We start from the raw sequence: 11,297 nt of genomic DNA, 5'->3' as shown, positions 1-11,297 counted from the left end.
GCTACAGTCATGCACACAGTTTTAATTCTTAAACATAATTTTCCAAATCTTGGGTCCTACATTTAGTATATGCTATTATGTACCTAGGCTCTCAGAAGTATTAAAATCAGCTGGAATTATACAGAAATGCGTTGAAGGATCTGTGTCAAGGTGCCTTGAAATATTGAGACCTAAACACCATCTGGTTCTATCAAAAGCTAACATGTTAGACAAGTGAAGCAGTTCTGAAAAATCAGGCCACTTAGAGCCTCAATATGTAACATGCTGAGAAACTCCTGCCCTTCAGAATCAAGATTCATTTTAAAAATTTAAGTTTGAAATGTTGGTCATAATTAATTTTCTGCTACAATTAGTTTGAGGCCAAACAATAGAATACAGATCACAAATCTAGTCTTTAGCTGGATCCTAAGGACGTCTTTGCTTTGAAATATAATATGCCTGAAGAAAAAGAGACAGTGTCCCCCACAATCTTTGTTCCTTATGAGAATTTAAATATTTAATGTGGGAGAATGTAGAGTTACATTTTAAGTCTATGTACTGAATATAGCTAAGCCACTCATATTACATATTTCTTTGTTAAATTTGTTCTTCAGCAATCCTTTTGATGATTTATTTCCCAAGTCAACAGACATTACAGGGAACATCAGTGAAACATTTAATGTTATCGTTAATTTTTCATCACAGTTTATTATTTTAAATTGGTACATTGTTGCTAAAAAATAACAAAACTTTATTAACTAAAACTCCTAATTTGGCAAATCTCATGGTATAATTTCTGCTGAGCCTTTTTTCTTTTTTTTTTTTTCAGTGTTTTGTCTATCTTTACCCTTATTCAAGGTTACAAATACTGTTTTTCTCAGGCAGAGACTTTTTTACAGCAGAGTCATGAAATCCGGGAGGTTTGTGGTGAAAGACTATTGAGATCCTAAACCTGATATCACCCAGCCTACTGATTTTTTTTTTTTTTTGAGATTTTTTTTACCCCATTTACATCTTCAGTAACACTGTTTGTGACTTTTGCTGGTCCACAAGACTTATTGTGTATGCACTCTTTAAAATAGATTAAGAGGAAAATGGAGACAGTGCTTTGCTGGCAGATGCCTATTCTTTCGTTGCATACCTAACATGTCCACATTATCCTCTCTTCTACCAAAACAGATTTCTTGATATGAATCTAAACACAAACAGTCTGAGAATTTTCAGGTGTGGTTAGTCATTTTTTGTATTGCTTAGAAAACACTTATTGGGAATATTCAATGTTTTGGTACATTTCCCTGCTTGCCAGAAATGGCTGTTTCCCACTGCTTTGCTGGGGCCTGTGGAAATAACCCAGAAACTTTTAAAACTGTAACTCACTAAAACACTTTTTAAAGCTTAAAAAAAGTAGGAGAGAAAACAATAAACACTCACCACCACCACCACCATGTAAGACCCACTGGAAAACATGTGTTTAATTTCCTCACAGCACTTTCTCCTTTATGCTGCTTGGATTCACGGGTGCTACCTCACCTTCTCCTCCTTTTGCAGTTTCTTCAGCCTGCATGACACTGACATTTTTGCCTGCCCCATATAGTCAAGAACGTGGATATTTGCTACTGGGAGTATTTCCCTCTTTATTAAGTGTTCCTAACTCAGAAAACTAAGAAAACAGGTTCCCTTTTCTGACCTAACAAGCTGTGTATGAGTTTCTCAACACCTGCTCCAAACACATTCATCCGTACCATGCTCAGCCACACTTGAATAGCTGCACAGATCAATTATTGTAATTTGTTATTGTTCATGAAGAGTGTTAACTCCAGCTACCCCACATTCAAATACAGGCATGCAGTAGGAATTGGCAAGGAGTTACAATAATAATGGTCATTAACAGTGTTGTTACTATTATGACTACTAACCAGTAAAGGCTTTCAAGGACTTAGTTTATTTATTTATTTATTTTTGCTACATGAGTGTTATTTGTTCTTGCACTTCCATCAGGTAAGACGGTAATATTGATATGCCGCAATTTTCTGTTTAATGCGCTCTTCACGTGTAACACATGGTTTAAAATGACCAGGAAAAAACAAACAAACGAACGAACAAAAATAATTGAAGTGTGGACATATTTGCTGCTTGTTTCAATTATACCACATGTCCTTTTGGTCTCTAAAATGGATTATATCATCTTAATTACCAAAAGGATGAAAATCTAACTACCACACTGCTTTAAACAAATTGGTCCATCAGAGCAACATACTTGGAGAAATAAAATAACATGCATTTGTATCTTTATAGATCCCTGCTAGAAAATAAATAAAGGAAAGGAAAAAGACTCTCCTAAAAATAAGATTCTGAAAAGTCTCCTTTGAAAAGCTGAGGTTTCAACAGAAAGTTTTCTACAGCTTAACAAGCTAGAACTTATGGCCTGGCTTTTGTTATTCCTCTAAGACTTTTCTCCCATTGCTTTCACTAGTTCAGCTGCAGTGCTCATACCATTGGTAGACTGCCACAAAGGACAGTGGCAGGATCCAGCATTCATTATGCTTGGTACAACTGGAACTCAGCACTATTAATATTACCAGAGCAATCCTCTGCCCCCACCTTCAAAGCAAGCAGTACTCCCATCCTAGCAGTAGCAACTCAGCTCTGTAAGTGTCAGATGATGATGATGTTTATTTCCTCTTAGGATCAGGATATACACGGCACAAGCAGGAAAAAAAAAAAAAAAAAAAAAAAAGGAGAGAGAGAGACTAGAATATATTGTAGCTGATGAGAGAAGCACTTCTTCTCCAGTACTGGCTTTGAAAATACCTAGTTCATGAACACTAAGATGCTCGAAAAATATACTGATTATTAGAGTGTAATTTCCACTTATGATGTTGACTGAAATGTGTTCCAGATTCCAGGAGCAGCAAGGAAATTTCTTGCTACAAAACATATGAAATAAGGAATGTCTTGGAATTCCTGCTCAGGCACACCAGTGAATAAACTCATAACCAGCTCTGGCACAGCACAGTTATGCAGAAACTCTGCTGCTGGTGCTGCGTACAGATCCCAAGTGGTATGTTGAAAGTGAAACACAGATGAAAAAACAGTGTGGGATGGATGGGGAAGAAAAGAGACAAATATCAAAACAATTTGCTTAGAGGGACAGGAGGGCTTGACTAGAATTTATTCTAGATGTCTTGTTTACAGAATGTAAATGCTCAAAGTTATTCAAAGGAGCTAAGCAAACTTCTTTCCTTTTCAAAGTATTTTAATAAATCTTACATGATGCTTTTAAAATATTTTGAACATAGTTTGCTTCCTCTGTATGTCTTAGTAAGAAACTGATGCTGCGTACAGAGCTTCATTAACCTCAGTCTAGTTTCTGCTTCTGTTGTGTGTTTTGTTACAAATGTTTGGACTTCAAGCAAGCTGCTCTAGGTTATTTTGAAGTGTTGCTCTATGCCAATAGCAACTATTCTGTTGCCTCCAAGCAGGTTCATTAAAATCTCTGTGGAGTAGCATGCTTTTATTTGGAATTAATTCTAGTACAGCTCCTGAAACAGCAGTTTCTGATTGATCTTGAAAGCTACTTTGGGTTTGGCTTTACTGCAAACCCCTCTGGTGCGCCTTGTGCCTTCTAACTGGGTTCACTACAGACAGCTTTTCAAACTATTTAAACCCTTGGAAAGCTATTGCTGTTATAAGTTTCAGTGATTTTTTGTTTTGTTTTGTTTGTTTGTTTAACTCTACGAGTAGCAAGCTATGAAATTCCAGTAAGCAATAATTTTTCCCCCTGCTAGTCACCTTCTTTCCCCAGATCATTTCACCTTTTTCTAGCTGCAATACTTTTTTTCCTGAACATTAACATGAATTGGTATTTGTTTTCATTTAAGCTATGCCAGTTTGCACAACTTGCTTTCATTTTCCATGCTAATGGCCATCATCTTCTTGCATGGTTATAAATTCGGGGGGGGGGGGGGGGGAAATAATTAGTTTACAGTTTTTAAACAAAGTATGATCACAGTTTTTTTATCTCTTTCCCTTCATCTTACCTCCAACTTTGGAAAATTGTTAATACAATTGCAAGTAGTATCACTAGGTCTTGAGTATCATCTTAAATTTGAAGAGAAATGAATGTTGATATTTCTGTCTGACATGTCTTAAATTATAACTACTTTTCAGTGATGAGATGCTTCATCACTTTTACGGCTTGTCTCAAGGACCTGTATTAGTAGGTGGAGTGCTATATGATTGTGTTCTTTTTACTGATAAAGTGAAAATTAGTCAGAAAACCCAATTACTATTTTGCAAATGTCTTTTCCAAGTGACTTTGCTTTATTGGAGAATGGCTTCTTCATTCTGGTTACTCTCATTGTTATTATTAATTATGGCTGTACCTAAAATTCTTACACTGGGGTAGAACTAATTTGTGCTTGGTTTGCAGAAGCATTTACAAAAAAAGGGAATTCCTGCCCAAATGGCTCCTGATCTAATTATTAAGCATAGGGTAACAAAGAAATACAGTCAATTTGCAGTGTCAGGCAGACAATATTGAAAGGCTTCAGTAGAATAGAGTTTAGAGAGCTTCAACATTCTGAAAATCTTAAAGCTTATAAAAGTGCTTTTGAAGTTTTTGAGGAAGCTTTTCTGTGAGAGGTTTTTTTTTGTTTGGTGGTTGTTGTTGTTGTTAAGAAGGGAGTTTTGTTCAGTGTGAAATTTTTCCCCTTCTAGCCTGTCAGTCTGACTCTACTAGGGCTTTCCATGTCAACGTGTGTTTTTGTCTCCATGTGGAACGGCACCAAAAGTTAAACGACACTGCTTATTGCATGGGTTTGATATGATCCTTATCTGTTAAGGAATCCACTGCAGTCTGTGTCTGCCTATAGAATAATAGAATCATTAAGGGTGGAAAAGACCTTCAAGATCGACCCTGGAGGGAGGAGAAAGGGTCTGGGAAATGGAGGGCTCCCCCCTGGTTGACGAGAGAGTAGTTCGGGAGCGTCTGAGTGGGCTCAATGCACACAAATCCATGGGTCCCGATGGGATGCATCCACGTGTGCTAAGGGAGTTGGCAGAGGTGATCGCCGAACCGCTCTCTATCATCTTTGAAAGGTCCTGGAGAACAGGAGAGATGCCTGGAGACTGGAGGATAGGCAATGTCACTCCAGTCTTCAAGAAGGGCAAGAAGGAGGATCCGGGAAACTACAGGCCAGTCAGTCTCACCTCTGTCCCTGGAAAGGTGTTGGAAAAACTTGTTCTGGATGCCATCTCCAAGCAATTGGAAGAGAAGAAGGTTATGAGGAGTAGTCAGCATGGATTCACCTAGGGGAAGTCATGCTCGACCAACCTCATTGCCTTCTATGATGGCATCACCAGCTGGGTAGATGGGGGGAGAGCAGTGGATGTCATCCACCTTGACTTTAGCAAGGCTTTTGATACTATCTCTCACGACATCCTGCTAACAAAGCTGAGAAAGTGTGGGATAGAGGAGTGGACAGTAAGGTAGGTTGAGAACTGGCTGACTGGCTGAGCTCAGAGGGTGGTGATCGGTGGCGCAGAGTCCGGCTGGAGACCTGTGACTAGTGGTGTTTCCCGGGGTCAGTGCTGGGTCCAGTCCTGTTCAACATCTTCATCGACGACCTTGATGAGGGAATAGTGTCTGCCCTCAGCAAGTACGCCGATGACACAAAGCTGGGAGGAGTGGCTGACATGCCAGAAGGCTGTGCTACCATCCAGCAAGATCTGGACCGGCTGGAGAGATGGGCAGGAAGAAACCAAATGAGGTTTAATAAGAGCAAGTGTAGAGTCCTGCACCTGGGAAGGAACAACCACATGTATCAGTACAGGCTGGGGAACGACCTGCTGAAGAGGAGCTCTGAGGAGAAGGACCTGTGGGTCCTGGTGGACGACAAGTTGACCATGAGCCAGCAGTGTGCCCTGGTGGCCAAGAGGGCCAATGGGATCCTGGCGTGCATTAAAAGGAGCGTGGCCAGCAGGTCAAGGGAGGTGATCCTCCCTCTCTACTCTGCCCTGATCAGGCCTTACCTGGAGTACTGTCTCCAGTTCTGGGCTCCCCGTTACAAAAAAGACAGGGATCTCCTGGAAAGAGTCCAGCAGAGGGCCACAAAGATGATACGGGGCCTGGAGCATCTTTCCTATGAAGAAAGGCTGAGAGGCCTGGGTCTGTTCAGCCTGGAGAAAAGAAGACTGAGAGGGGATCTTATCAATGTTTACAAATACCTTAAGTGTGGGAGACAGAGGGATTTGGCCAACCTCTTTTCAGTGGTCTATGGGAACAGGACAAGGGGCAATGGCCACAAAATGGAGCACAGGAAGTTCGCACCAACATGCCAAAGAACTTCTTCACAGTGAGGGTGACGGAGCATTGGAACAGGCTGCCCAGGGAGGTTGTGGAGTCTCCTTCTCTGGAGATATTCAAGGCCCGTCTGGATGCCTACCTGGGCAGCCTGCTCTAGGGAACCTGCTTTGGCAGGGGGGTTGGACCCGATGATCTTTTGAGGTCCCTTCCAACCCCTTCAATTCTGTGATTCTGTGATCATCTGGTCCAGCCATCACCCTACTACCAATGTCACCTGCTAAACCATGTCCCTAAACACCGCGTCCAACCTTTTCTAGAACACCCCCAGGGACAGTGATGCCACCACTTCCCTGGGCAACCTGTTCTTCCACCTGGTAGATTTCTATTTTAAATAACTCATATGCAGACATTTTTATTCTTCCTTGTCTCAACAATTTCCACAGACAAATAAAAATTGTTGGGATTTATTTTCTGCTGCCCAGAAGTTTTCCTGTATTCATTTTCACTTCATGACTTTTAATATAAGATAGCCTTGCACCAACCTTTGCAATACATTATCCTCCTTTTTTTTTTTTTTTTTTTTTTTTTCCAAATGGAAACATTTGCCTTGTTTTTGAGCAGAAGTAGGGCAGAATAGCAGTTTTTTGGATGTTTGATGTTTCATTTGTGATGCTTCCTTTTCTGCAGCACTGGAACTGCATTCAGCTTTCAGCAACAAGGGAATTCATTCCCATCTCTCAGTTCCCAATACCCATCTTAATTTCTTGAGTCTGGCATAGGTGTAAGTGCTCTATTTTGCTTCTGACTTCAGCACTTGGTAGGGTTTTTACACTTTGAAGTGCAATACTAATGTTCTCAGAAATCATCTTAATAATGGCCTCTTTCCCTTGTCTGTTTCTTTTGCACCGGTCTCTTTGACTTGACTATATTGGTGCCTCTTTCTCCCAGCCATGTTCTGGAACCTGAGCTCGTACTGAAAAGCATTTTGATTCCCAAATAACCTCAACGAAATCACTAAGATCTTGCAGAGCAGATTGTTAAGCACTGTGTTCCAAGACTGCATGATCTCAGCCTTGTTGAGACTGTAAAGTAGTTAGATACTTCTGTTTTACCAGGCTCTGATTTCATTAAGGATTACGAATACTCTCTGAAAATATGTCCTGGCTTATCATCCCTTACAGTTTCCTTCCCTTCTCCTTCTTGCCTTAATTTTCCTCCTCAAAGCACTCCCTTTTCAATATTCCTGCATATCCAGTTATTAGCACAAACACACTGCTATTTCCCAACACTGAACAGCCTATATCTGAAGCTATCCCCTATCTAAGCAGCCCATACGTGAGAACATTGCCATTGCTTAAGTGTGGTCATGCACTTAGACTAAGTGTTGCTTTATCTCTTTCCAGACATATTTTCTGATGGTGATTGGTCCCACATTAGATTACTCTCCCTTGCTCTACCTCCTGGAGTACCTGGAGGTACTACTTTACTTTTCTGTGATGTTTCTGTTGGCATTAGAGAAAAAATAAAGCTCCATAAGAACTGAAATAGTGGATATATTACATCACTAAAGAAGCCATGATAACATAATTCATGAAAAAAGAACACTTAGTTAATTGCTACTCTCCGGATGAGAATAGCAATGGAAGGCGGTGTCCTAGAAGTGGAGAGTCCCTCTTGGTACAACACAGTCTCATTCAGCAAACCACCTGAAACAAACCAAAATGCCACATAATCTTTTCGAATGTTTTCGTATTTTGGCTACAATAAGACACAAGCTACTGTATCCGTTTTTCGTAGAGCCATAGAATATACTGAGTTGGTAGGGACCCACAAGGATCATTAGGTCCAACTCCTGGCTCCATGCAGGACCACCCCAAAATCAGACCATGTGTCCGAAAGCATTGTCCAAATGCTTCTTGGACTCTGGCAGACTTGCTGCCATGACCACTTCCTTGGGGAGCCTGTCCCAGTGCCCAACCACCCTCTGGGTGCAGAACCTTTCCCCAACACCCAGCCTGACCCTCCCCTGTCCCAGCTTCATGCTGTTCCCTCAGGTCCTGTTGCTGTCCCCGGAGAGCAGAGCTCAGCACCTGCCCCTCCCCCCCCCTCGTGAGGGAGCTGCAGGCTCCCATGAGGCCTCCCCTCTCAAGGGAGCTGCAGGCCGCCATGAGGCCTCCCCTCAGCCTGCTCTGCTCTGGGATAAACAAACCAAAGGACCTCAGCTGCTCCTCATACTCCTCATCTTGTCCTCTAGACCCTTCTTTGTAGCCCTCCTTTGTCTCACTAGTAGTTTTATGTCCTGATGCTGTGGCACTCAAAACTGCACACAGTACTCGAGGTGAGTCTGCAACAGCACAGAACAGAGCGGGACAGTCACTTCCCACGACCAGCTTGCAATGCTATACTTGATGCACTACAGAATATGGTTGGCCCTTTTGGCTGGCAGGGCACACTGGTGACTCAGTGAACAGGCATTTCAAAAAGCTCATTTCTGCTGCCTATTGTCAGCACGTTTATCTACTCTAATATGCATGTGCTATGAAAACAGATGAAAAAAGTTATGGATTTTTATAGTACACTATGAATTTTTGGCAGCAGCAACAATATTTGCACATACTATTGGAATCAGAAAATTATATTTTTAATGTCTTTTTAAACATAGCTAACACATAAATAAACTGCTGTGCTTATTATAGATCCATAATAATAATAATAATAATAATAAAATTAAAAAAAAAATCTGATTTGAAGCTCACCCTTCTAAAGCATTCCCCTGAGATGGATCCTCTTAACTCCCAGCAAAGAGAGTGGGAGCCAGAGCTTCTTATTTTCCAGAATCAGGCCCTACGAGACCAGAATGTTTGTTCTTTTACATTGTTCAGTAATATTTAATACCCAGAAAATGCAGATTGCCAGCTGTTAGACATAATCTCACAGCAGTTACACACTGTGATATTTAAATCTTATAGTTACTTTTGTATGAGTGATACTCAGAAAACTTGAAACTTGACAGTAAATAAATATTTGGGTGTTCAACTTAACTTGCTTATTGGTACATGTCGTTGGAAGCTTGATAATACAGATTGATAGTTCAGAAAATTAAACTAGCAAAGGTGATCAGGAGGGGTGATATGTTTATGCAAGTGTATTTGCATGGCTTACTGTGTTCTGCTTGAGCTATAATATCAAATTATGATGCATTTTCCTCTTGGGAAGCAACATGATGGAGCTGGTTGGACCTGTGGGTGGTATGGTTACCTGTGGTCCCACCTGCACTGCACAAGATTGAACTGTGATGAATCCTTGGTTTGCCCCTTCCTATTTTCTTTTCTTTTTTTTTTTTTTTTTTAAGTGTGTGTTTAGGGTTGGTATTTTGTTCTTCTGTTGTTTTTTTTTTTTTGTGTGTTTGTTTTGTTGATGTTGTTTTGTTTTGTTTTGTTTTGTTTTCCTGAATGTAAATAAAGTAGCAAGAAAGACTGTTCCAGAAGGCAGTTCTTAGGCATGAACCAGTGGAGTGTCATCTTTTTTTCTTCACACCTGCTGGAGAGACAAAACAAACAAACAAACAAACAACAAACAAACAACCAACCTGTAACAGTTACAAATGCAGTTGTCTGTCGCAGTAAATGCAATGAGATACTAATGGGACAACTGTTGAATGGCTTCGGCACAGAAGAGGTTTGACAGACGGGCTTTCCTCAGGCAGTACTCATGGCTTCAGCAAAGCTGAATCAAGCACTCCACTTTGCAGGCTTGCAGGATGCCATTTGGAGAATACATTTTCAAATGATGTTATTATACAGTATTTAAAGGGAAACAGTAAGACTCCCATGTAGGATGGGACTCCATCTGGACTATGAAAAGTGTATTGCTTAGCAACTAGCCGTTTACTGTTTTGTTATTGTTGCAAGTGTTTCTCCAAACAAGTCTGTCTGTTGTTGTTGTTGTTTTGTTTGTTTCTTTTTTTTTTTTTTTTTAACCAATTTAAAATACAAATGAAGAAAAAAAAAAAAAGACTCTAAAACCCAGAGCTGCCTTGTGACAGAATGCATGGCAATTCCTACTGGTCCATGCCCAAAATCAAGACTGTGATCCTACCACTACTCACTACCACATAAAAGGACAGACTTTTCTGTAAGACCCCACTCTCCGTGACCAACTGGATGCTCTCTTTTATATTCATACACTGGCTATAGAATCATAGAATCATTAAAGTTGGAAAAGACCTCCAAGATCATCTGGTCCAACCATCCCCCTACCACCAATGTCACCCACTAAGCCATGTCCCTAAGCACCACATCCAACCTTTCCTTGATCACCCCTAGGGATGGCGACTCCACCACCTCCCTGGGCAACCCGTTCCAATGCCTAACTACTCTGAGAAGAAATGTCTCCTCATTTCCAACGTGAACCTCCCCTGACGCAACTTGAGACCATTCCGTCTAGTCCTAACTCTAGTTACCTGTTAGAAGAGGCCGACCCCCAGCTCACCACACCTTCCTTTCAGGTAGTTGCAGAGAGCAATAAGGTCTCCCCTTTGCCTCCTCTTTTCCAGAGTAAACAACCCCAGTTCCTTCAGCTGCTCCTCATAGGATTTGTGTTCCAGACCCTTCACATCAAAGGGCTTTGTAGCCCTTCTACATCACTTCAAATAACTAATGTATTGGGGTTAGGAGCCTCAGTCCATTTCTATAAAATGTATTTTTCTTTAATTTAGCTTTCTAACATCTGCAGCTTTTGAATATATGAAACAGAAACCATGAATGCACACAAATGCAAGTATACATATACCTATATATATTTCTGAAAATCTGGTTGTGTCCAATCCTTTACCTGCAATCACTTCTTTAAAGTATTTATTCAACTCCTTCTCTTGTTAGATAGGCAAGAATCATCTTATATGGATATTAAGCTGTCCACTAAAAGACTGAAAAACTCTTAAAGTCATAGAGTAATTCAGGGCAACCCATTTGTAACTCCTAACTTTGAAACACTTGTTTTGCCCACAAAT

Source organism: Cygnus olor, chromosome 4, assembly GCF_009769625.2.
Source record: "Cygnus olor isolate bCygOlo1 chromosome 4, bCygOlo1.pri.v2, whole genome shotgun sequence".
NCBI lineage: Eukaryota > Metazoa > Chordata > Aves > Anseriformes > Anatidae > Cygnus > Cygnus olor.
This window is presented reverse-complemented; position numbering follows the sequence as displayed.